Source organism: Rhododendron vialii, chromosome 12a (genome assembly GCF_030253575.1).
Source record: "Rhododendron vialii isolate Sample 1 chromosome 12a, ASM3025357v1".
Classification (NCBI taxonomy): domain Eukaryota; kingdom Viridiplantae; phylum Streptophyta; class Magnoliopsida; order Ericales; family Ericaceae; genus Rhododendron; species Rhododendron vialii.
Genome location: NC_080568.1, coordinates 17998998 through 18014801, shown reverse-complemented (window position 1 = coordinate 18014801; position 15804 = coordinate 17998998). Strand labels below are relative to the sequence as shown.

General features: G+C 38.1%; 1 protein-coding gene across 4 annotated transcripts in view; it reads right to left on the bottom strand.

Annotated features, from left to right (window-relative positions):
- Positions 1 to 15804, bottom strand: part of LOC131310037 (DNA polymerase zeta catalytic subunit-like) — a 46360-nt gene continuing 30556 nt past the window's right edge. Inside the window, exons 1-9 of one of the 4 annotated variants that reach the window (XR_009195092.1) lie at positions 15044 to 15775; positions 14905 to 14952; positions 13106 to 13195; positions 8378 to 8544; positions 5817 to 5960; positions 4559 to 4630; positions 3195 to 3413; positions 3008 to 3080; positions 1 to 930 (exon numbers count right to left, since the gene is read on the bottom strand). The gene's annotated coding sequence lies outside the window, so the exon portion shown is untranslated. Of the gene's footprint in view, positions 931 to 3007; positions 3081 to 3194; positions 3414 to 4558; positions 4631 to 5816; positions 5961 to 8377; positions 9087 to 13105; positions 13196 to 14904; positions 14953 to 15043 lie in introns of those variants that run through there. The other 3 variants (XR_009195089.1, XR_009195091.1, XR_009195090.1) reach the window with 3 other exon arrangements.

Here is a 15804-nt window from a genome sequence, read left to right as displayed (position 1 = left end):
AGTCGCTGGAAAAAAAAAAAAATCAATTACCAAGCTTCTCCCAAATTGATCCAAGTGGACAAATACAAATACATAAGAACGGATATCCAAGGTTTTGGATACTCTAGGTCACGTCTCAGAACAGCTATGCAATTGGAATTATCTTATAATAACATTAGAAATAAACACAACAATAGTTTTCCACCATCTTGCCAACTCCTTGGAGAAGACACTAACTTTGGACAGATTTAGCATATCATTCTTTTTTGGGTCAAAGATGTGTTCCATATTCCCATCCATGCTCTCTTTTCTTAACTGTACTTGTATCCATGCTTCAAATGGCAATTTAAAAACCGTTAACCTTCATAGTAGTTCATAACATTGATTTCTCACCAATCTTGTGTTGTTGAGTAATACAAAAATTAAATGTTACGAAAATATGTTTTTGACAAACATATCTAAGCAGGATCAATATCATATGTTTTAAGGTACTTCCATATCAAAGTATTGGTATCGTATCCTATCCTATCCATGCTTCACAAGAACCAAGTAATCCAACTAAGCTATGTTATGCCATTTCCATTAGTTTCAAGGTTCATCAGCAGGATCTTTAGCTCACTTCAAATAAAAAGCCCAGGCCACGATTTGTAATTCCAAATTTAACCGTCTATCGTTATCTTATCTAGGAATGCTCATGGTGTCCTTTTTGACATGTTGTGTCATCACCAAACCGAGTCTAAAAGCTTTACAAGAGTGTGTGTGTGTATTACACACACGCGCACGCTCTCATCACCAAACCGAGTCTAAAAGCTTTACAAGAGTGTGTGTGCGTGTATTACACACACACGCACGCTCAAAGAGGGGAAGATGCTGACAAATAACTCAACCTTTAATTTCTCAAGTTGCTGCTGCAGAGAGTGCAAATACTCCATTTCTCCAACTGTTTGGTTACTCCCAGCAAAAATCTCAATCACAATAGAATCAGGTTTACTGAAAGCAATCTTTATATGGTGGTGGTGGCAGGAAGTAATACTCTTCTATTGTTTTATCTGCATGGTAAATGTACCTTATCTCTAATAGCATAATGGTATTACAAATACTAACTAATATCACCAAGCTTCCCCTCTGTTTCCTCCCACTTCTGGAGGTGAAGTCATATGCTAAAAGTGATTGCACTCTTCCCCCCTCCATTACCCTCTACACCCATCCCTTCCCCTCCTAAAACACAATCCAAACAAAAAAACAACTTCTTAACCTCCCACTTTTCCTCGAAATCGCTCAATATAATTTGCAATAGACCAAGATTGTACCATGCACGTAAATAGGACCAATCTCTCCATGATAGGATGGAGGGGGTACGGCCATATGCTAATGAGCGATTCTTTTGTAATTGCATAGTTGACTTTTCTGTCCAATCTTGCTACTTCAAAACCATTGATTGATTAAAAACATTGATAGCCTACTTTTGTAATTGCATACTTGACTCTCCTGTCCAATCTTGCTACTTCAAAACCATTGACAGATTAGAAACATTGATAGCCTTACTATTCTTAGTTACGCATACAAGAATGAATTAACATTAGGAGGTGCCAACAGCCCAAATATACTCTCCAAACGAAATCCAATAGAAATTCAAAGTTTTCAACACATCAAGAAACTTAGTGGGAGGGAACATCATTTTGGTCTATCCCCATCCCTACAATGGTAGAATAAGACAGCTGAACAGCCACAATCAAAGGAAAGAAAACTTATCAAAAAAAAAAAAAAAAAATCAAAGGAAAGAAATATTTTCAAACAAAAGAACAAAGTAAAGAACATGGAACTTGCAAAAATCAAGGTAGATAGGCCTCTGGAAGCTCAAGACCCACACTTGCAGCAGAGTTTCCAAGTACTTTTTCATTTCCTCCAACCTATCCACGACACTGTTGTAAGAAAACAAGTACTGCACTAACCGGTGATCATTCCATTAGAATTGTAGACGGAAATAAATTAAATTCTAGTAAGTAGTTTCCTCTACTCTAAAAATGAGCCCAAAATCGCCAATCGCTCATCTTATTTTAACTATTCATCTATGCAAGGCGACTCATAAAAGGAATAAAACTAACAAAGACCTAACGATCAATCAATAGAATGACATAGGAAGAACCAAGGTACACTTCAGATGAAGTGAGATGGGCAGTGAGGTATAATGGGGGGAATGGCCTGCAAATTTTTGTCTATAAATTGTCTTTGGCAGCATGTATGTATCACATTTGAAGGGAGAGAAATGCTCGTATTTTCCAGCGGGTTAGCTCCATTGGGACTCAACTTGTGGCTAGAATTGAGAATGATGTCAAAGCCTTGCTTAGCTCATGTAGGGCTTCTAGAAGACTTTTGCTAATAGGCTCATCTGTTTCAAGTGGTCTATTAGTGACGGAGTCTTTTCCCACAGAGTGCAGCCTTAGTTTCTTGTTCTGCAATCATGCCCTTTTGGATGTTTTGCTTGTTCCTTCTCTTGTTTTTTTCCAAGTGGTCTATTAGCTCTTGTATGGTCAAGTTTGTTTTATAAACTCTTTAACTTACCCCATAAAAAGAAGTCTACAAAGACCACACCTTGTCACCTCTAAAATAAATTAGTAATAGTTGCAAAGAACAATAGTAGTTTCATAAGCAAAATAATTTGTAGAAAAAAGGGCATGTGATAAATCGAACTCGAAGAAAGGAATGAAACTTATAGTGCAGATTAACTCAAGGATAAATCAATAGCGTGATAAATAACTGACGTACAAAAAAGGGGGAAAAAGATATTAAACCATTTGTATAGGTGCGTTGAACACGGAAACTGCACAACACAAACGGCGCACGAAATAGGAGATTCGTATAAACTGTAAATATAGTGGGAACATGAAAAGTCACTAAACTAATGCCTAAGCAGATAAACCATTCGATATTTAGTAGTGTCTCGGATATGTCAAATTGGAAATAACTTAATTACGAGGATGATATATAAAGAGGTGGTAACTACTGTTAAGTGAATTGAAAATAAAACTAACCTGAATCTGCTATTGATGAGCTTGGAGATCTCAGTTTCGTAACCCTCTGCGTATGACTTAACCTTCAAACTTCATATATTTAAATGAGTAATTAAAACTCAAAAAACTCAAATCTAAAGAATAATTAAGCCAGGAATAAAATTTAACCGCATGTGAACTGGAATTCAATGAACTGGTCATCACCTTCAGAACCATGAATCCTAAGTCGGGTTTCATCCCAATCTCGGTTAAGACATGCTAGAGCAACAAAACACCAAGCCCGATCTGAATCCTCCGAAATCGCCAGTGGTGGAAGTGCGAGGCTACCTCACTGGAGTTGTTTTCTCAAAGTTGATGTCTGCCGGTTATTTTGCTCCGGTCCCACTCCACAACTAGAAATCCAAAACTCCTGTGGCCTTTCCCCTAACACCAAAAAAGCATATATTAGAGCCATATTGTTAAACCACAAACCCACAAACACGATGGGTTGTTTATTCTGATTCTTCAAAAATCCTGATGGAAAAATAGCCAAAATTGAGCTCAAATCCTTACTCACAAAAATCATGTGAACACCTAAATTATAGTTTTCAATTGGTATCTCCCAAGCATAGATTTCATTAGATACATTTCAAAGTTTCATTGTAATAAAAATAGCACACACTCCATAGCAGCCAGCTACCTTCCATTTAGATCTCAAAATAATATATATATATATATATATATATAGAGAGAGAGAGAGAGAGAGAGAGAGAGAGTCCGGTTCCCCTAAGGGATCCCGCACGGGCTTACCGTGCAGGACTCCCCTTTCCCGATCAAATTGCAACGATCCGAGCCGTTCAAAGTGATCAGAACATGATTTTAAGGGTACCCGCGAAAAATCAGCAAAAAATATGATCGGGAAGGGCTTGATCCGAATAGTTTTTTATTGAACGGTTCAGTAAAAAACTGCTCGGATCAAGCCCTTCCCGACCATTTTTTTTGATTATTTCTCGCGGGTACCCTTAAAATCACGTTCTGAACACATTGAACAGCTCGGATCGTCGCAATTCGATCGGGAAAGGGGAGTCCCGCACGGTAAGCCCGTGCGGGATCCCTCATTGGATATAAAGTGTCTATATATATATATTACATTTCATCCAACATGCTTTCTATTTCTTTTACAAGAAAACATCCACTCATGAATTGGCATCGTAGGCCGGTCAAAATGGGGACCATGCTAGGTCTTGTGATACCCAATAGAATCTCTTAAGTTTTTTTGCAATCTCTTATTTGATTCAAAATATTTGACTTTCCTGAACAATCTCGACCAGTAAAGAAAGTAAAACTTTTGACTCAAAAGTTCAGAGTTTACTTAAGGACGATAGATAGGCGCTTGTCGAAGTGTTTAATTATATACAAGGCACAAGCTGAATCTAGAAATCATCAGATTTCAAAAGCATCAACATTGATGTTTCTCACCGTGAGCTTTTAAGCAAGCTTTAAAACCTGTTCTTAGCCAAAAGTAGGAGTAAAAGAAAACGCTATAATCAAAGTTCATTATCCTAAAAGCTAAGTTGAGAAGAGATTACCATTAGGCAGGTTTCCTGCATTTAGGCGGCAGCATACAGGATACTTGGGCTTGGAAGTTGCTGAGAGTATGCCTGGACATTATCTCATACCCATTATCACCAATTTAGCCTTGAAGTTAAATCGACCAATAACCTCCTCTATTTTTGGATATTCTCGAATTATTATCTCATAATGATATAGATCAGGAAATTCTCTCAGCGGATATAAGATCATTTCTTCCCTCTTCCACTATCAAAGAGAAACTTTCACATGGAGTAAATTAAAAAGTAGACAACTGCTATTGATGAACAGGGTTGTCGTAACTGGCTAGAGCATCTTCTATTAAAGGGTTTAAAGTCCGGATATCACCGCGTTTACTTTCTCAAGACATTTCAGGGGAGAAGAAACTCGAAAGATGTATAGGTAAGCCAATACATCTTGTACCGTGGATATAGTGCCTACAGTATTAGCGTGGATATAGTGCCTACTAATACCCCATATTACACAAAGTATCTCTCCTACTCATACCCCTACTACAACTTCTACTCCTACTACGATTTCTGATTTATTTTCTTCCCTTGATGCCCATATTACACAAATTCCCCCATGAATGGGGTTACTTATTTAGTTGTTTGATCCCTTAATGAGATATCAGTCGGGTTTAGCATGGTTTGTGTGACCTTGAAAAAGTTTTTGACTGTTACAACGAAGCGGAGAAGTTTCGACTGTTACAAAAAGCTCGAGGGTGATATTCACTCATCTGCGTTTCCAAATCGCTCCATCATATTTAACAAGAAGCCCTAATGGCCTGTTAAAAGCAAAACAGGTACCTAATTCTGGAATCACGGGATCAAAAACCCTTAATTATTGAGTACATAAAGGTAACTTTGCATGTTCGTACGTGGTGAGATATTGTGTTTTCAGTATTCTCTTGCTGATTATCTATATAGAGAACCAAAACTGAGTAACCAAGCAAACGGTGACACAAAATGCTGACAAGAATTGGATGAATATAAGATTTATCTATCAATAGCATCCTGAACGCAGCAGTGAAGCTGTAATCTTTCAAACAAGTTTTATGTTGATGTATTGCAGACACTCACCTCGAAAGGCCAAGAGCAGTACTTGGCATCACAGTGGGTAACCTTTTTCACATTTTTCTCAAGTTAATGACTCCCTATCCTTTTTATATCACTTCCATGATTCCATCCACAAGTTAATGATCCAAACACAATAAAAAGGAGCAGTGATGAGTTTACAAGAAAGAGTCTATCTCACCTGCAGGTAAGCTAAGTGTCCTAAGGTAGGTATGGATGAAAATTCGTAGCTGTCCATTTGTCAGCTTCTTTACCTATCTTAAATCTGCTAGCTGGCTTTTCTGCTTGCAAAGCACCTTTAGCAGCAACATCCATGAGACCTGGACTAGCCCCCCGACCATGAAGTACAATTCGAAATATTAGTGATCTACAGAAAATGAGAATAAGTAGGCTCATATGATCTTTTCAATTTTCTGGCAGAACAAATTTGTATTCTGTGTTACTGTACACTATCAGTTCCATACCCATATACGTTTGAAACAAAAAGCATATATATGGATGTGTGTTTTGAATGTAATTCAGGTATCGTACGGAGTGCTGAATTGCCTCTCTTCCTAATTCTTGTGGCTGCAACTAACCTGTATGACTTGGTCCCATCCTTGAAGAACCCAAATACATGGCTTTCCTTACAAGCCAGTGACTGAGCTCGTAGGACCCTTCTATCTTTTTCTTGACCCTACCTTAAATTAGATTATAATAGTGGAATAGTTTGTTTTTTTTGGGCAGACTTCTGGGATTGTATAATACATCATGTATACAAACAAAGGCCAATTGGCTAATAAAGCAAGGGAGAGGGAGACTGACTCTTGAGTCTTTCTGTCTCTTGTCTTAGTGTGGTGATCTGGTTTCTTTTCCTGATGAGTGTAGCAATGAATCTTTTCTTTCGGATGACTTCCCAATCCTCTAAGATTCGAAGATAATGGAGATAGGTCTTCTTATCGTCTGGAACAAAGAGGCTTCAATTTGGAAACTTCAATCATGCACAAACATTACATCATTATCAAAGGCAGACTTCCTTTTGATTTTGAGCCTCCAAATTCAGCTCAAGACCGTAGAACAATATGGGAGGACCTGATTTCAATCAAACCATCTATGCAGTTTCCGTGGTGTGTGGGTGGTGATCTCAATGAGATAATCGCAATCAATGAAAGAACCGGATGCAACAGAGTACACAGAGGTATGAGAGGTTTAACAGATTTCATTAACAAAATGGAGCCGCAAAACCTACCAATGATGAGGAGAAGATAACTATGGACAAACTTCCAAGATGCTGCTATTCATAGCAGAATTGATAGATTCCTTTTGTCTGCTGATTGGATCCAAAAGTTTAAACAAACTCTTTGGGCTTGCCAAGGCCTATTTCAGACCATTCCCCTATTATGATTGCTCGAGACCAAAGAGACTTGGGCCCTAAACCTTTTAGGTTTATGGATGCTTGGGTGTCCAACCCAAAATGTATGATTCTAGCCAAGAAAGCTAGGAAAGACTGTCATGTTCAAGGATGGGCTGGATTCAGAATTATGAGGAAACTTCAAGCAGTAAAGTTGTGCCTACAGGAATGGAACAAGTCAGAATTTGGAGATGTTAACACCAAAATCCAAAGCATAGAGAACTGACTTCGCTCATTGGATACTGCTGGGGAACAAAGACAGTTACCAAAATCCAAAGCATAGAGAACCGACTTCACTCATTGGATACTGCTGGGGAACAAAGACAGCTTACCAACGATGAAATGAAGGAAAAGAACAAGCTGAACTCATAATTTTGAAAACTTACAAAGCTGGTAGAAAGCATACAGAGACAAAGTCAAGAACGAGATGGATGAAACTGGGAGACAGAAACACAATTTTTTCAAGTTCTGGCAAACAACAGATTCCATAGGAAGTTCATTGGGGCTATAAAGGCTGATGGCAGATTATGAGAAGAACCAAACCAGATCAAAGAAGCAGCAGTAAACTATTTTTCAAACATTTTCAGAGAAGAAAGAAGATCAAGATCAACACTGGGTGATGTGTTCCCAAGACTGATACCTGTTGACATGGCTGTGGACATTGAAAGAACTTTTGAGGAAGCAGAAATAACTGATGCAATCAATCAAGGAGTGCAGCAACTTCAAAGCACCAGGACCTGATAGTTTTAATTTCTCATTTGTCAAAAAGGCTTGGAAGTTCATGAATGCTGACATATAGGAGTTCTTTTCCGAATTTCACTCAAATGGAATGTTAGCCAATGATATACAGAACTACAATTCATGGGTCAGCTTTCCTTACCAGAATAAGATAGAACTTATCCCCGCTTCCATGGGATGCAAAACGGCAACAAATTTCTAAGAGGCGGCTCACAAAATGCAAGTTAATTGTCTGCCCTAGACTTCACAATCAGCCTCGCTACGACAAGTCCAACGTTTCTGTTGTTCTTTAAGATGCCATAGAGAAAAAGAAATGGATTTTAATCAAAAAGACTTTAACCAGAAAACCATTCTAGATTCAAGGATTTTCACTTGGATTGGTCACTCAAAATGATCACATGCGGTGTCATCACTTTTTTCTTTCTTCTCTAGAGTTAATTAATTGTGCCAAAATAGATTGCCCTGCCAGGGAACCTAGTGGAAGGAAGAAATGGAGAGAGTATTCAAGGATTTATCCCACAAAAAAGGCTCACTACAAGCACACATACGAACATCTTTTGCTGGTTTAGTTTCCAATACAAGACTAACAGACTAAAGCAGCAAAGAAATCTTACCTTAAAATCCTTATAGAAGCATATCTAGAGTTCCTCCACTGCACCATTAGAGAAAGACAGCAAAGGTGTAGCATGGAATGGAAGGCATTTTGAATAGCAGAAATAACAGCTCCAAGAGGATACTTCTCAGTTTTTGAAGGCACATATCCTGCTTCACTCAGTACTTTCTGTTGTCATAAATTGCACGATATAGTTATTAGTTCAATGAATAAACTTTTAAGCACAGAAATCGCAACATAATATGAATGAGTTGCCCAATATCAAAGCTAAACTGCACAATATCATCAACATAAAAAAGAGGTTGCACAATCAGAAATAATGACAAAGCATGAATGTGTCCTTAAGACTAACTTCCACCCATCATCACCTTCCTACATACAAGGAAATATTTTATCCCACGAAGAAAGGGATACTTAGGCTCCGTTTGTTTTGGCGTAAAATGTTTTTGTTGCTTTTGTTTTTTGGTGTTTGGTTGACACTTGAAAATATTTTTGATGAAAAAAGTTTGAATCAATTTTAAGTATAAGAAAAGGCATTCTCTGCCTCTTTGTTTACATTGAATATGTATATGTATACACACGCACACACAGATATATTTGTACGTACTGTTATGCTCAATCCGTAACTTTCTCGTGGTGTTTGAAGCAATTTGGTTGATTCTCAGTTGTAGAGAGAAGAGAAACATGTATTCTATACTCTCAATTGTAGAAAGAGAAGCATACATAGAGATTAAAGAATATTGTTCCCAGGTCCCATTGTACAATGTAGAGAGAAACAAAAAGAGGGTTGGAGAGAGAAAGTGAGAGAGTTCTTGTTTAGATAATAAGCTCTAAAGACTGCCTTCTGCACTTCATTACGCATCGGGGACATCTAGGAAAAAAAGGACTTACAGGGTTCGTGGGAGTAAAATATTTTACAGCCGATGGGGTACAACATTGCAGACTTAAAATTGTTTTGCTTGATGAATATCCAACCAAACACCGGAAAATGAGGAAAATATTTTTGAGGAAAACATTTTACATCGAAAACAAACGGAGCGTTACAGGCCATGGACTACCAACATGAAAGGGAAATTGGATGGTGATGGTAGAAAACTTTGGACGACAAGGAGAAACACTAACAATTGGCATCTCACTCAAGAATTAAATCGAACAAAAGCATTAATTTTAGAAAGCCCCCGATTCAAAAGAAAATACTCTGAGATTTGGGGGTTTTTCCATAAATGTTTGGCAAATTGATTTTAACCAAAATTGAAAGAATCTAGGAAATGTAACAGAAAGTTAGGGAAGAAATTAGGGCAAATCAGGTGATTAACTGATTTCGATCAAAGCTTCAGCTTCGAGATTTTTGCGTTGAGTTTCTTCAAGCATCGTTGGAAGTTGCTTCCAAAGCATCGCTGGAAGTTAGAGAGAGTTGTGAAGAAAGGAAGGGAGTGGCTTCATTGGCGGGGCGTCTTCTGTGTTGGTGGTGGTGTGGAACTGGGTTGAGTAGAGAGAGAGAGAGAGCAACCTCTCATGAACAAAGAAACGGGCATCATAACCACTGACTAAGAAGATTACCTAAAAAATTCGAAATGCTACGAACTTCAACTTTTCATTCATATGGGGAGTGAGGGACTATGTAGGATATTTTGAAAGGCCAACTATAAGAGCAATGTGTTACTATTTCACCACCTCACAGCTTAAGCTTGCGAAAATTGATTCTCTAACGTGGTATCAAGACTGGTTTAAGTAGGTCATGGGTTCATGTTTGTCCACATACAGGATTCATTCTGAGTTATAAAATCATCAACGCCTACTTTTGTGGGTGCAATCAAAAATGTTAGCTATGCCTCTGCATAAAGATTTTTAACTTATGGCCACTTATCTTAATATCAAACAGAGAGCATTCACTTTGAATGAATGGGGTTCATGTCTTGGCAACTCAAGTGTGTCAAGACATACTAGGCTTTTCTCAATCCCTTGTGCAATAATGGATCCGCAAGGCACAAGGTTCTGGATGCGCCATTGTGTGAATAAACCTTCTCCGTGCAATAGCTTTTGCATATGATGAATAAAACGATTTCCAAGGATATACGGCAGAGGTGGAAATGGTGAATCACATGACTACACATCTTTTATGTGTTTGCAAAAAGGCATATTTAAAGGAGTTCGATTTGCAGAATTCTGATCTCTCGCCAAAGTTGGAAGTCCTGGTTTCAGTTCCACAAGTATAATATATGTGGGGAAAGAATGGTAATTCCGATCTCTCGCCAAAGTTGGAAGTCCTAGTTTCAGTTCCATAAGTATAATATATGTGGGGAAAGCATGGTAAGGTTATGGCCTCAATTTGTTTCGATTTCTGACCAGCAAATACATAAACGGTAAGACTGTTAACACGAAAATCCTTTTTACTAGTCACAGAGATGTGAACCAGGCAGCAAAGGCTAACTACCAATTATTCATAAAATCACTTGTAACTAACTCCCTAACACCAAAAAAAAACTTTCCCGAGAAATACACGACTTGATAGCTCATCTGCATCCCGAATCTGATTATCTACTACTAATTCTTAGGCATCCTTCCAACGTGAAATTAGGGAGTAACTCAGATGAGAGCTCGAGTACAGCTCCTATAGTATAGAGGGTGTGGCTCCATGCAAAGTTTCAGTTGTAGGTACGAGAGACACTTTTCGAATAAAAAATAACAGAAGAAAGAAGATGAGAAGTAACAAAATGGCAAACGTAAAACAAATATAACAAAGCTTACTTTTTGAAATCAAATCATGCCAAAGGAGTATATGTAAGTGATGGAAGGTGCACTATAATTCGAGTGGGATCAACCCAAGGCTTAATCTGTAAAAATGACAGACATTGTAGGTTATCAATATTGAATGTGCCGCATGGACCAGATCATATGCTTTCATGAACTTTACAAAAATAGTTTGCCCTAAATAAGAAAACAACCAAGACCAGATTAAGGGATTGCTGCTTGCCTGGAGGAAATAAGCAAACGTGAATTTGCATGCAAAGATCACCAACCAGTAGAGCACATGCCTGCAGTAGTCAAAACAAAGTTCAGGATTTCCACTCTCCCACATAAACAATGAGGCCGTAGTTTCTGCTAAGGCTACTCAAAGCTTGAAAGCAGAGTTAAATCAGACAGAATAAGTTACTCATGTTCACCTGTCAATTGAATCAGGTTCATTAGGTGAATAGTAGACCTCCTACTAATGAATACTTACTTGTGTACGCATTATGGCTCTGAAACCTTCCTTTCCCCCCCCCCCCCCCCCCCCCCCCCGGCGTCATGGGACCAATACCCAAGTGGCCCCAAAGTTATGGCCTTTTCACTCTCAATATTATTTGAAAATCTCAAAGAACAGTTGATATTTTCCCTTTATTTAAATTTACAACATTTACATCTCGCTCACTCAGCTACAAGAAGCTTTCAACAATCGGCAAGTTTCTATGGTGGACAGATGTCATATGATCCACCTAAATACCTAGTGATACTGACCATGCCCACAAGAGATGGGGCAAATTCAGAACCTTGGAAATGATAAATTTTAAGACAGACCCTAGGCTCGTGAGGTTTTATACCAGCACCTTTCCAACAGGATAAGAAGCAGAAGAACCTATAACCGCTGAGCTTCCCCTAACAAGAGGTAGCAGACCCACCGAAAAGCACGAATGCTGAAGTGAGCCAAATGGCTAGCGAAGCAACAAGACAGCAGCAAGCCAGAACAACTGCCCTGAGCCAGCTAACTTAACTGCCAGAACTCTGGACCACATCAGGGCATCATGAAGCATATTATGAGATTGGATTTAGGTCCTAAATTGCATGTGTATTTAGTATGCCTCTAGGAGGTTTTATGGCGTTATATTTGGTGTTAGTATACAAGGACGCAAAGGTAATTTCACAATTTAGTAATTTACCATGAGTTAAGTCTTCAGTCCATTTGGTCATAAAGTGGCCCAAGTGAATTTTCTTTGAATCCCTAGTGGCCTATGTTATTGGCATCTAATTTGGAGTGTCACTTCTCGTACAAGTAGAATACGAGTTAAACACATAAATGTTTAGGCCCATTGATTCACTAGAATTGTTCCTATGAAGGAATGACAGTGTTGTGTGTTTGCCTAACCCTTTACGTAAAGGTACCTCAATAAACCCAGAAAAATTCATGGGTTTACTGATTGATGCCCTCAAAATGTACCTTTTCAGCCCTAAAACCCAAACCGTAACCCTTTCTTCTAACAATTGGCCTTTCTTTTAACCACTAAAATCCCAAATTACTCACTCATTTGGACCCTTTTATGCTCTACAGTAACAATTTAGTGAACTGCTACTTTGATCGTCAAGCAAATCTCACAGTTGTTCAACAGCAAACCTTGAATCTTTCTTCTTCCTCATAGAACCCTGAACTATAAACTTCCTAGTTCCCACCACTCAAACCCCCCACAAATCCAACCGTACTCAGCCTTAGGCCAAATTCATGAAAGATGCCCTCCGTCATTCGGCTTCTTATTTGGTCATCCCTAATGTAAGCTTGGAATGTCATTTTTCACTTTATCATAAAAGATGTTTGAAATTTCACCGACAGCATGAAATATCCAACTCACTCCCATCTGCTTCAGAAGGCAAACATATACAGAGAAAGCTACACCAAAAGCAAACAGGTTCCTTTTAAGGAAAAAAAAGAAAAGAAAGTAGAAGGTTAAAACACCAAGAAATGAAGGCAGCAAAGTACCCGGAATATAGCCTCTCCGGGAAAGTGCAATGTAAACAATTAGTTCCAGTGTTTTTAAAGGCCCAAGATGCATCGAAGCGCCAAGGGCCCCTGAAGCCAAAGCGACAAAGTGCAACCCTCAGTGAAGTGAAGCGGCATTGAAAAAAGAGAGTAGATGTACCTTACCAAGTGACCAAATGACCCAATATCATAAAATGGGAAATCTACTATTGAAAACAACATATGTAATAAGCCAAGTACCATACTTTGAAGTCCAAAAAGGTAGAACGTCAATAATCATACATGGCGTTCAAATGACCATATATGAAAAAAAGAGCATACTACCCTTCCATCAAAACTAATCTTTGAAGTTTGAATATTTAGCTTTAGTAATTAGAAACGTGATGAAGTAATAGTAGGCTAGTTATGGTCTAATTGAAGGAAGCGTCGCAAAGGAGTCAATTCGAAGGAAAGGCCAATGCAGTCGAAGAGGAGAAGAAGCGTCAGTGGAAGATCATATTAGACGATTACGGCTTTTTTTTTAAAAAGTTGTTATCTGGTCTCATTAAAAGCTTTGATCTAGTGCGTTGGATGAGGTAGATAGACTTTAAAAAATGGACAACTCTGATTAAATACACAAATTTCTTAAGAGTTAATGGTTAAGCGTGCGCTTCATGCGCGTTGAGCTTAGTCCCAAAGCTCGCGCTTTTTGTGCCTCGCTTCTACACATTGAAGCCCCATACCCGTGACTCACTCCGCTTAGCGATTTAAGCACGCTTTTTAAATCACTCATTAGTTCCTTCGCTACCAAGAAGAGATAGAAAATTCCCCTCTGTTCATTTTCCACCCCCTTCAACTTACTACCGCCATTCAATCTTCAAGCATTATTCCTCTACCAGACTCTAACAATGAGGCCCTCTCAAGCATCGACATGCCTCCTGCCGCTCCTCTACCATGTTTCCATATTTATTATTGTTCAAACTCCCTTGCTACCAGAAAGCCACACTTGACCATTACCAAAAGAAGGTAAAAATTATTCATGTTAAAGCATCCAATTCAAAACCAATTGGAAACTATTGTGAGGCTGCCGAGACTCATATACAGGTTTTGGAGGTATAGTAAATCATGATGGGACAAGCTCTAGCAGTGCCAATTGAACTTATTCATTCGCCAGTTATATATGGATTCCATATGAGATTAAATGTTCACTCCAAAGCAATTTCTCATGATATGGATATTAACTTGTTACTTCGTAGTAAGTTTAGGTTATCCCTCCTATGCATGGGAAATCTTGTTCTTTACTCATGCTCCATGGATTTAGCTATGCATTAAGAGCATGGGTAATCGGTAATCTGCTGAACTTAACTACAACCCTCTCATGGAGAAGATCGGGCAAAAGCCAAAGCCTTCAATTCTTCAATTTTACAATTTATAACTAAATGAAGCTTTTGTACAACGAGTCTTTAAATATACACAACCACCATATAGTCAACCATACAAATTTTAAAGCATCTCCCACAGGTTTGGTCTGAACTCAAGCAACAGGTCATGACAATTAAGTAGCAAATAGTTATTATTCACAAAATGAGGGCAATAGTTAAGCCACCCACATCAAACAATCAATGTTCAAACATTGCAGATGTTAATTATAGAGGACACGGTTTTAAAAAAAAAATATGATACAACAATAGTGTGTGAGACAAATATGATGGACATGATGAATCGTAAGTGGTATCCGCATAAGCAATAAGAAGTAGGCTGTGCAGCTAGTGGCAAACAACAAAAATGAAAGCCCTATTACCAAGTGCAAAATGACTAACCTTAAATAATCAGTGGTCCTTTCATAAAGGCTCCACAAAGTATCGTCCCTGGAACAAACAAAACAATTTTGTAAAACACATTACATGATACTACAAGCCATTCTTGGAAAGATTCAAAGCTACATTCAACAGTAATCACCTGATAAATCCAATTGAAAGAATGATCGATCGGAGATTTTCAAGAATCGATGACAAGCTGGAAATTAAAGTATGTAGCAAAAACAATGCACAAACCGGCATAAGCACCCAATACGAGAATATATATCCGAAAATAAGTTGATTGAGAAAAAGCTTGATTCCTCCTTTCTCCCAAAACCTTCCTTGTCACACTCCCGATTTTAAACATAAACAATAATCATTTTACTTAATAAAAATACCATTCTCTCGCCCATAAATACTCCATAATTACATGCCAAGGCCAATAACGGAACTGCCAACATTTCAAGTTTACATCCAAAAGGAACCACAACCCAGTGTCTTATACATACATAGAAAATCAAATTGGTTTAAGTTTTACATTCATCCAAGTCAATAGGAAATAGAAGTTTAATACAAATTATCTCAAATCCTGATTAACAAAGTAATCTCCCCAAAGTAAGCTTTCCAAAAATTTGTCCACAAATGCATGCCAAGAACCCCATGCTAAAGATCTTGAGTAGTACTGAAAAATGAAGGGTTGAGCTACACTAGCCTAGTAGGAAAATCTCCACCAACAATATGAAAATGAGATGATAGTTGCCAAGAAAATATTTTGATAAAAGCAAAGACGTTTGACAAAAAAGTTTTACATCCAACACTTTCTTTACTTTGGGAAAATATACACACATCAACATTTATTCTAACACGCAAATCCTTTTACCCTAAAAGAAAACTCAGCTTATATATATATATATATATATA